The sequence below is a fragment of the Schistocerca gregaria genome, chromosome 1 (assembly GCF_023897955.1).
Source record: "Schistocerca gregaria isolate iqSchGreg1 chromosome 1, iqSchGreg1.2, whole genome shotgun sequence".
Classification (NCBI taxonomy): Eukaryota; Metazoa; Arthropoda; class Insecta; order Orthoptera; family Acrididae; genus Schistocerca; species Schistocerca gregaria.
In genome coordinates this window covers 46,838,459-46,850,790 of record NC_064920.1, presented here as the reverse complement: position 1 = coordinate 46,850,790, position 12,332 = coordinate 46,838,459, and positions in this window count along the sequence as shown.

The following is a 12,332-nucleotide window of genomic DNA, read 5'->3' as shown; positions in this document are numbered from 1 at the left end:
TGTTTCATCAACACTCTGATAGTCCATAGATGACGGAAAGCCTCCAGATGTGCATCGGAAACTACTACTGGTCTTCCAGGGAACGATCAAAGCGTAGACTGTTCCAGACATTACTCCCATGGAGGAAGGTGCGCATGGTGACTGTTGTACTCAATCCCGATGCAATTTCTGTGATTCATCAACACTCTGATAGTCCATAGATGACGGAAAGCCTCCAGATGTGCATCGGAAACTACTACTGGTCTTCCAGGGAACGATCAAAGCGTAGACTGTTAGAGACATTACTCCCATGGAGGAAAGTGCGGATGGTGACTGTTGTATTCAATCCTGATGCATTTTCTGTGTTTCATCAACACTCTGATAGTCCACAGATTACAGAATGCCACGAGATGTGCATCGGAAAAAGCTACTGGTCTTCCTGGGATCGATCCAAGCGTAGACTGTTTCAGACATTACTCCCATGGAGGAAAGTGTGGATGGTGACTGTTGTATTCAATCCCGATGCAATTTCTGTGTTTCATCAACACTCTGATAGTCCACAGATTACAGAATGCCACCAGATGTTCATCGGAAACTACTACTGGTCTTCCTGGGACCGATCCAAGCGTAGACTGTTTCAGACATTACTCCCATGGGGGAAGTGCGGGTGGTGACTGTTATATTCAATCCCGATGCAATTTCTGTGTTTCATCAACACTCTGATAGTCCACAGATTACAGAATGCCACCAGATGTGCATCGTAAACTACTACTGGTCTTCCAGGGAACGATCAAAGCGTAGACTGTTTGAGACATACATCCCGTGGAGGAAAGTCCGCATGGTGATTGTTGTATTCAATCCCGATGCAGTTTCTGTGTTTCATCAACACTCTGATAGTCCACAGATTACAGAATGCCACCAGATGTGCATCGGAAACTACTACTGGTCTTCCAGGGAACGAGCAAAGCGTAGACTGTTTGAGAATTTCTCCCATGGAAGAAAGTGCACATGGTGACTGTTGTATTCAATTTCGATGCAATATCTGTGTTTCATCAACACTCTGATAGTCCACAGATTACAGAATGCCTCCAGATGTGCTTCGGAAACTACTACTGGATCTCCAGAGTACGATCAAAGCGTAAACTCCTTGAGACATTAAACCCATGGAGGAAAGTGCGCATGGTGAATGTTGTATTCAATCCGGATGCATTTTCTGTGTTTCATCAACACTCTGATAGTCCGCAGATTACACAATGCCACGAGATGTGCATCGGAAACTACTACTGGTCTCCCTGGGAACGATCCAAGCGTAGACTGTTTCAGACATTACTCCCATGGAGGAAAGTGCGGATGGTGACTGTTGTATTCAATCCCGATGAAATTTCTGTGTTTCATCAACACTCTGGTAGTCCTCAGATTACTGAATGCCACCAGATGTGCATCGGAAACTACTACTGGTCTTCCAGGGAACGATCAAAGCGTAGACTGTTAGAGACTTTACTCCCATGGAGGAAGGTGCGCATGGTGATTGTTGTATTCAATCCCGATGCAGTTTCTGTGTTCCATCAACACTCTGATAGTCCACAGATTACAGAATGCCACCAGATGTGCATCGGAAACTACTACTGGTCTTCCAGGGAACGATCAAAGCGTAGACTGTTTGAGAATTACTCCCATGGAGGAAAGTACGCATGGTGACTGTTGTATTCAATCCTGATGCAATTTCTGTGTTTCATCAACACTCTGATACTCCACAGATTGCAGAATGCCTCCAGATGCGCATCGGAAACTACTAATGGTCTTCCAGGGAATGATCAAAGCGTAGACTGTTTGAGACATTACTCCCATGGAGGAAAGTGCGCATGGTGAATGTAGTATTCAATCCCGATGCAATATCTGTGTTTCATCAACACTCTGATAGTCCACAGATTACAGAATGCCACCAGATGTGCATCGGAAACAACTACTGGTCTTCCAGGGAACGATCAAAGCGTAGACTGTTAGAGACTTACCTCCCGTGGAGGAAAGTGTGCATGTTGACTGTTGTATTCATTCCCGATGCAATTTCTGTGTTTCATCAACACTCTGATAGTCCACAGATTACAGAATGCCACCAGATTACCATCGGAAACTACTACTGGTCTTCCAGGGAACGATCAAAGCGTAGACTGTTTGAGAATTACTCCCATGGAGGAAAGTGCGCATGGTGACTGTTGTATTCAATCCCGATGCAATTTCTGTTTTTCATCAACACTCTGATACTCCACAGATAACAGAATGCCACTACATGTGCATCGAAAACTGCTACTGGTCTTCCTGGGATCGATCCAAGCGTAGACTGTTTCAGACATTACTCCCATGGAGGGAAGTGTGGATGGTGACTGTTGTATTCAATCCCAATCCAATATCTGTGTTTCATCAACACTCTGATAGTCCACAGATTAGAGAATACCACCAGATGTGCATCGGAAACTACTACTGGTCTTCCAGGGAACGATCAAAGCGTAGACTGTTTGAGACATACCTCCCATGGAGGAAAGTGCGCATGGCGATTGTTGTATTCAATCCCGATGCAGTTTCTGTGTTTCATCAACACTCTGATAGTCCACAGATTACAGAATGCCACCAGATGTGCATCGGAAACTACTACTGGTCTTCCAGGGAACGATCAAACCGTAGGCTGTTTGAGAATTATTCCCATGGAGAAAAGTGCGCATGGTGACTGTTGTATTCAATCACGATGCAATTTCTGTGTTTCATCAACACTCTGATACTCCACAGATTACAGAATGCCTCCAGATGTGCATCGGAAACTACTGATGGTCTTCCAGGGAACGATCAAAGCGTAGACTGTTTGAGACATTACTCGCATGGAGGAAAGTGCGCATGGTGAACGTAGTATTCAATCCCGATGCAATTTCTGTGTTTCATCAACACTCTGATAGACCACAGATTACAGAATGCCTCCCGATGTGCATCGGAAACAACTACTGGTCTTCCAGGGAACGATCAAAGGGTAGACTGTTTGGGACATTACTCCCATGGTGGAAAGTGCGCATGGTGACTGTTGTATTCAATCCCGATGCAATTTCTGTGTTTCATCAACGCTCTCATAGTCTACAGATTACAGAATACCTCCAGATGTGCATCGGAAACTGCTACTGGTCTTCCAGGGAACGATCAAAGCGTAGACTGTTTGAGAGTTACTCCCATGGAGGAAAGTGCGCATGGTGACTGTTGTATTCAATCCCGATGCTAATTCTGTGTTTCATCAACACTCTCATAGTCTACAGATTACAGAATACCTCCAGATGTGCATCGGAAACTGCTACTGGTCTTCCAGGGAACGATCAAAGCGTAGACTGTTTGAGACATACCTCCCGTGGAGGAATGTGCGCATGGTGACTGTTGTATTCAATCCGGATGAAATATCTGTGTTTCATCAACACTCTGATAGTCCACAGATTACAGAATGCTACCAGATGTGCATCGGAAACTACTACTGGTCTTCCAGGGAACGATCAAAGCGTAGACTGTTTGAGAGTTACTCCCATGGAGGGAAGTGCGCATGGTGACTGTTGTATTCAATCCCGATGCATTTTCTCTGTTTCATCAACACTCTGATAGTCCACAGATTAAAGAATGCCACGAGAAGTGCATCGAAAACTACTACTGGTCTTCCTGGGAACGATCCCAGCGTAGACTGTTTCAGACATTACTCCCATGGGGGAAGTGCGGATGGTGACTGTTGTATTCAATCCCGATGCAATTTCTGTGTTTCATCAACACTCTGATAGTCCACAGATTACAGAATGCCACCAGATGTGCATCGGAAACTACTACTGGTCTTCCAGGGAACGATCAAAGCGTAGACTGTTTGAGACATACCTCCCGTGGAGGAAAGTCCGCATGGTGATTGTTGTATTCAATCCCGATGCAGTTTCTGTGTTTCATCAACACTGTGATAGTCCACAGATTACAGAATGCCACCAGATGTGCATCGGAAACTACTACTGGTCTTCCAGGGAACGAGCAAAGCGTAGACTGTTTGAGAATTACTCCCATGGAGGAAAGTGCGCATGGTGACTGTTGTATTCAATTCGGATGAAATTTCTGTTTTCATCAACACTCTGATAGTCCACAGGTTACAGAATGCTACCAGATGTGCATCGGAAACTACTACTGGTCCTCCAGGGAACGATCAAAGCGTAGACTGTTTCAGACATTACTCCCATGGAAGAAAGTGCACATGGTGACTGTTGTATTCAATTTCGATGCAATATCTGTGTTTCATCAACACTCTGATAGTCCACAGATTACAGAATGCCTCCAGATGTGCATCGGAAACTACTACTGGACCTCCAGAGTACGATCAAATCGTAAACTCCTTGAGACATTAATCCCATGGAGGAAAGTGCGCATGGTGAATGTTGTATTCAATCCGGATGCATTTTCTGTGTTTCATCAACACTCTGATAGTCCGCAGATTACACAATGCCATGAGATGTGCATCGGAAACTACTACTGGTCTCCCTGGGAACGATCCAAGCGTAGACTGTTTCAGACATTACTCCCATGGAGGAAAGTGCGGATGGTGACTGTTGTATTCAATCCCGATGAAATTTCTGTGTTTCATCAACACTCTGGTAGTCCTCAGATTACAGAATGCCACCAGATGTGCATCGGAAACTACTACTGGTCTTCCAGGGAACGATCAAAGCGTAGACTGTTAGAGACATTACTCCCATGGAGGAAGGTGCGCATGGTGACTGTTGTATTCAATCCCGATGCAATTTCTGTGATTCATCAACACTCTGATAGTCCATAGATGACGGAAAGCCTCCAGATGTGCATCGGAAACTACCACTGGTCTTCCAGGGAACGATCAAAGCGTAGACTGTTAGAGACATTACTCCCATGGAGGAACGTGCGGATGGTGACTGTTGTATTCAATCCCGATGCAAATTCTGTGTTTCATCAACATTCTGATGGTCCACAGATTACAGAATGCCACCAGATGTGCATCGGAAACTACTACTGGTCTTCCAGGGAACGATCAAATCGTAGACTGTTTGAGAATTACCCCCATGGAGGAATGTGCGCATGGTGACTGTTGTATTCAATCCCGATGCATTTTCTGTGTTTCATCAACACTCTGATAGTCCACAGATTACAGAATGCCACGAGATGTGCATCGGAAACAGCTACTGGTCTTCCTGGGATCGATCCAAGCGTAGACTGTTTCAGACATTACTCCCATGGAGGAAAGTGTGGATGGTGACTGTTGTATTCAATCCCGATGCAATTTCTGTGTTTCATCAACACTCTGATAGTCCACAGATTACAGAATGCCACCAGATGTGCATCGGAAACTACTACTGGTCTTCCTGGGAACGATCCAAGCGTAGACTGTTTCAGACATTACTCCCATGGGGGAAGTGCGGATGGTGACTGTTGTATTCAATCCCGATGCAATATCTGTGTTTCATCTACACTCTGATAGTCCACAGATTACAGAATGCCACCAGATGTGCATCGGAAACTACTACTGGTCTTCCATCGAACGATCAAAGCGTAGACTGTTTGAGACATACCTCCCGTGGAGGAAAGTCCGCATGGTGATTGTTGTATTCAATCCCGATGCAGTTTCTGTGTTTCATCAACACTCTGATAGTCCACAGATTACAGAATGCCACCAGATGTGCATCGGAAACTACTACTGGTCTTCCAGGGAACGAGCAAAGCGTAGACTGTTTGAGAATTACTCCCATGGAGGAAAGTGCGCATGGTGACTGTTGTTTTCAATTCGGATGGAATTTCTGTGTTTCATCTACAATCTGATAGTCCACAGGTTACAGAATGCTACCAGATGTGCATCGGAAACTACTACTGGTCCTCCAGGGAACGATCAAAGCGTAGACTGTTTCAGACATTACTCCCATGGAAGAAAGTGCACATGGTGACTGTTGTATTCAATTTCGATGCAATATCTGTGTTTCATCAACACTCTGATAGTCCACAGATTACAGAATGCCTCCAGATGTGCATCGGAAACTACTACTGGACCTCCAGAGTACGATCAAAGCGTAAACTCCTTGAGACATTAATCCCATGGAGGAAAGTGCGCATGGTGAATGTTGTATTCAATCCGGATGCATTTTCTGTGTTTAATCAACACTCTGATAGTCCGCAGATTACTAATGCCACGAGATGTGCATCGGAAACTACTACTGGTCTCCCTGGGAACGATCCAAGCGTAGACTGTTTCAGACATTACTCCCATGGAGGAAAGTGCGGATGGTGACTGTTCTATTCAATCCCGATGCAATTTCTGTGTTTCATCAACACTCTGATACTCCACAGATTACAGAATGCCACGAGATGTGCATCGGAAACTGCTACTGGTCTTCCTGGGATCGATCCAAGCGTAGAGTGTTTCAGACATTACTCCCATGGAGGAAAGTGTGGATGGTGACTGTTGTATTCAATCCCGATGCATTTTCTGTGTTTCATCAACACTCTGATAGTCCACAGATTACAGAATGCCACGAGATGTGCATCGGAAACAGCTACTGGTCTTCCTGGGATCGATCCAAGCGTAGACTGTTTGAGAATTACTCCCATGGAGGAAAGTGCGCATGGTGACTGTTGTATTCAATCCCGATGAAATTTCTGTGTTTCATCAACACTCTGGTAATCCTCAGATTACAGAATGCCACCAGATGTGCATCGGAAACTACTACTGGTCTTCCAGGGAACGATCAAAGCGTAGACTGTTAGAGACATTACTCCCATGGAGGAAGGTGCGCATGGTGACTGTTGTATTGAATCCCGATGCAATTTCTGTGATTCATCAACACTCTGATAGTCCATAGATGACGGAAAGCCTCCAGATGTGCATCGGAAACTACTACTGGTCTTCCAGGAAACGATCAAAGCGTAGACTGTTAGAGACATTACTCCCATGGAGGAAAGTGCGTATGGTGACTGTTGTATTCAATCCCGATGCATTTTCTGTGTTTCATCAACACTCTGATAGTCCACAGATTACAGAATGCCACGAGATGTGCATCGGAAACAGCTACTGGTCTTCCTGGGATCGATCCAAGCGTAGACTGTTTCAGACATTACTCCCATGGAGGAAAGTGTGGATGGTGACTGTTGTATTCAATCCCGATGCAATTTCTGTGTTTCATCAACACTCTGATACTCCACAGATTACAGAATGCCACGAGATGTGCATCGGAAACTGCTACTGGTCTTCCTGGGATCGATCCAAGCGTAGAGTGTTTCAGACATTACTCCCATGGAGGAAAGTGTGGATGGTGACTGTTGTATTCAATCCCGATGCAATTTCTGTGTTTCATCAACACTCTGATAGCCCACAGATTAGAGAATACCACCAGATGTGCATCGGAAACTACTACTGGTCTTCCAGGGAACGATCAAAGCGTAGACTCTTTGAGACATACCTCCCGTGGAGGAAAGTGCGCATGGTGATTGTTGTATTCAATCCCGATGCAGTTTCTGTGTTTCATCAACACTCTGAAAGTCCACAGATTACAGAATGCCACCAGATGTGCATCGGAAACTACTACTGGTCTTCCAGGGAACGATCAAAGCGTAGACTGTTTGAGAATTACTCCCATGGAGGAAAGTGCGCATGGTGACTGTTGTATTCAATCCCGATGCAATTTCTCTGTTTCATCAACACTCTGATACTCCACAGATTACAGAATGCCTCCAGATGTGCATCGGAAATTACTAATGGTCTTCCAGGGAACGATCAAAGCGTAGACTGTTTGAGACATTACTCCCATGGAGGAAAGTGCGCATGGTGAATGTAGTATTCAATCCTGACACAATTTCTGTGTTTCATCAACACTCTGATAGTCCACAGATTACAGAGTGCCTCCCGATGTGCATCGGAAACAACTACTGGTCTACCAGGGAACGATCAAAGCGTTGACTGTTTGGGACATTACTCCCATGGTGGAAAGTGCGCATGGTGGCTGTTGTCTTCATTCCCGATGCAATTTCTGTGTTTCATCAACACTCTGATAGTCTACGCATTACAGAATGCCACCATATGTGCATCGCAAACTACTACTGGTCTTCCAGGGAACGATCAAATGCGTAGATTGTTTGAGACATTACTCCCGTGGAGGAAAGTGCGCATGGTGACTGTTGTATTCAATCCGGATGAAATTTCTGTGTTTCATCAACACTCTGATAATCCACAGAATACAGAATGCTACCAGATGTGCATCGGAAAGTACTACTGGTCTTCCAGGGAACGATTAAAGCGTAGACTGTTTGAGAGTTACTCCCATGGAGGGAAGTGCGCATGGTGACTGTTGTATTCAATCCCGATGCATTTTCTGTGTTTCATCAACACTCTAATAGTCCACAGATTACAGAATGCCACGAGATGTGCATCGGAAACTACTACTTGTCTTAATGGGAACGATCCAAGCGTAGACTGTTTCAGACATTACTCCCATGGAGGAAAGTGCGGATGGTGACTGTTGTATTCAATCCCGATGCAATTTCTGTGTTTCATCAACACCGTGATAGTCCACAGATTACAGAATGCCACCAGATGTGCAGCGGAAACTACTACTGGTCTTCCAGGGAACGATCTAAGCGTAGACTGTTTGAGACATACCTCCCGTGGGGGAAAGTGCGGATGGTGATTGTTGTATTCAATCCCGATGCAATTTCTGTGTTTCATCAACACTCTGATAGTCCACAGATTACAGAATGCCACCAGATGTACATCGGAAACTACTACTGGTCTTCCAGGGAACGATCAAAGCGTAGACTGTTTGAGAATTTCTCCCATGGAGGAAAGTGCGCATTATGACTGTTGTATTCAATCGGGATGAAATTTCTGTGTTTCATCAACACTCTGATAGTCCACAGATTGCAGAATGCTGCCAGATGTGCATCGGAAACTACTACTGGTCTTCCAGGGAACGATCAAAGGGTAGACTGTTTGAGAATTACTCCCACGGAGGAAAGTGCGCATGGTGACTGTTGTATTCAATCCCGATGCATTTTCTGTGTTTCATCAACACTCTGATAGTCCACAGATTACAGAATGCCTCCCGATGTGCATCGGAAACAACTACTGGTCTTCCAGGGAACGATCAAAGCGTTGACTGTTTGGGACATTACTCCCATGGAGGAAAGTGCGCATGGTGGCTGTTGTCTTCAATCCCGATGCAATTTCTGTGTTTCATCAACACTCTGATAGTCCACAGATTACAGAATGATTCCAGATGTTAATCGGAAACTACTACTGGTCTTCCAGGAAACGATCAAAGCGTAGACTGTTTGGGCCATTACTCCCATGGAGGAAAGTGCGCATTGTGACTGTTGTATTCAATCCCGATGTAATTACTGCGTTTCATCAACACTCTGATAGTCCACAGATTACAGAGTGCCTCCAGATGATAATCGGAAGCTACTACTGGTCTTCCAGGGAACGATCAAAGCGTAGACTGTTTGAGACATTACTCCCATGGAGGAAAGTGCGCAAGTTGACTGTTCTATTCAATCCCGATGCAATTTCTGTGTTTTATCAACACTCTGATAGTCCACAGATTACGGAAAGCATCCAGATGTGCATCGGAAACTACTACTGGTCTTCCAGGGAACGATCAAAGCGTAGACTGTTTGAGACATTACTGCCATGTAGGAAACTGGGCATGGAGACTGTTGTATTCAATCCCGATGCAATTTCTGTGTTTTATCAACACTCTCATAGTCTACAGATTACAGAATACCTCCAGATGTGCATCAGAAACTATTACTGGTCTTCCAGGGAACGATCAAAGCGTAGACTGTTTGAGACATACCTCCCATGGAGGAATGTGTGCATGGTGACTGTTGTATTCAATCCGGATGAAATTTCATTGTTTCATCAACACTCAGATAATCCACAGATTACAGAATGCTACCAGATGTGCATCGGAAAGTACTACTGGTCTTCCAGGGAACGATCAAAGCGTAGACTGTTTGAGAGTTACTCCCATGGAGGGAAGTGCGCATGGTGACTGTTGTATTCAATCCCGATGCATTTTCTGTGTTTCATCAACACTCTGATAGTCCACAGATTACAGAATGCCACGAGATGTGCATCGGAAACTACTACTTGTCTTCCTGGGAACGATCCAAGCGTAGACTGGTTCAGACATTACTCCCATGGAGGAAAGTGCGGATGGTGACTGTTCTATTCAATCCCGATGCAATTTCTGTGTTTCATCAACACTCTGATAGTCCACAGATTACAGAATGCCACCAGATGTACATCGGAAACTACTACTGGCCTTCCAGAGAACGATCAAAGCGTAGACTGTTTGAGAATTACTCCGATGGAGGAAAGTTCGCATGGTGACTGTTGTATTCAATCCGGATGAAATTTCTGTGTTTCATCAACACTCTGATAGTCCACAGATTGCAGAATGCTACCAGATGTGCATCGGAAACTACTACTGGTCTTCCAGGGAACGATCATAGGGTAGACTGTTTGAGAATTACTCCCATGGAGGAAAGTGCGCATGTTGACTGTTCTATTCAATCCCGATGCAATTTCTGTGTTTCATCAACACTCTGATAGTCCACAGATTATGGAAAGCATCCAGATGTGCATCGGAAACTACTACTGGTCTTCCAGGGAACGATCAAAGCGTAGACTGTTTGAACACATTACAGCCATGTAGGAAACTGCGCATGGAGACTGTTGTATTCAATCCCGATGGAATTTCTGTGTTTTATCAGCACTCTGATAGTCCACAGATTACAGAAAGCCTCCAGATGTGCATCGGAAAATACTACTGGTCTTCCAGGGAACGATCAAAGCGTAGACTGTTAGAGACATTATTCCCATGGAGGAAAGTGCGCATGGTGACTGTTGTATTCAATCCCGATGCAATTACTCTGTTTCATCAACACTCTGATAGTCTACACATTACAGAATGCCACCAGATGTGCATCGGAAAAAAGTACTGGTCTTCCAGGGAACGATCAAATGCGTAGATAGTTTGAGACATTACTCCCATGGTGGAAAGTGCGCATGGTGACTAATGTAATCAATCCCGATGCAATTTCTGTATTTCATTGACACTCTGATACTCCACAGATTACAGAATGACTCCAGATGTGCATCGGAAACTACTAATGGTCTTCCAGGGAACGATCAAAGCGTAGACTGTTTGAGACATTACTCCCATGGAGGAAAGTGCGCATGGTGACTGTTGTATTCAATCCCGATGTAATTACTGTGTTTCATCAACACTCTGATAGTCTACGCATTACAGAATGCCACCATATGTGCATCGCAAACTACTACTGGTCTTCCAGGGAACGATCAAAGGCGTAGATTGTTTGAGACATTACTCCCGTGGAGAAAAGTGCGCATGGTGACTGTTGTATTCAATCCGGATGAAATATCCCGTGTTTCATCAACACTCTGATAGTCCACAGATTACAGAATGTTACCAGATGTTGCATTGGAAACTACTACTGGTCTTCCAGGGAACGATCAATGCGTAGATTGTTTGAGAGTTAATCCCATGGGGGAAAGTGCGCATGGTGACTGTTGTATTCAATCCCGATGCAAATTCTGTGTTTCATCAACACTCTCATAGTCTACAGAATACTTAATACCTCCAGATGTGCATCAGAAACTACTACTGGTCTTCCAGGGAACGATCAAAGCGTAGACTGTTTGAGACATACCTCCCGTGGAGGATTGTGCGCATGGTGACTGTTGTATTCAATCCGGATGAAATTTCTGTGTTTCATCAACACTCTGATAATCCACAGATTACAGAATGCTACCAGATGTGCATCGGAAAGTACTACTGGTCTTCCAGGGAACGATCAAAGCGTAGACTGTTTGAGAGTTACTCCCATGGAGGGAAGTGCGCATGGTGACTGTTGTATTCAATCCCGATGCAATTTCTGTGTTTCATCAACACTCTGATAGTCCACAGATTACAGAATGCCACGAGATGTGCATCGGAAACTACTACTTGTCTTCCTGGGAACGATCCAAGCGTAGACTGTTTCAGACATTACTCCCATGGAGGAAAGTGCGGATGGTAACTGTTGTATTCAATCCCGATGCAATTTCTCTGTTTCATCAACACTCTGATAGTCCACAGATTACAGAATGCCCCCAGATGTGCAGCGGAAACTACTTCTGGTCTTCCAGCTAACGATCAAAGCGTAGACTGTTTGAGACATACCTCCCGTGAGGGAAAGTGCGCATGGTGATTGTTGTATTCAATCCCGATGCAATTTCTGTGTTTCATCAACACTCTGATAGTCCACAGATTACAGAA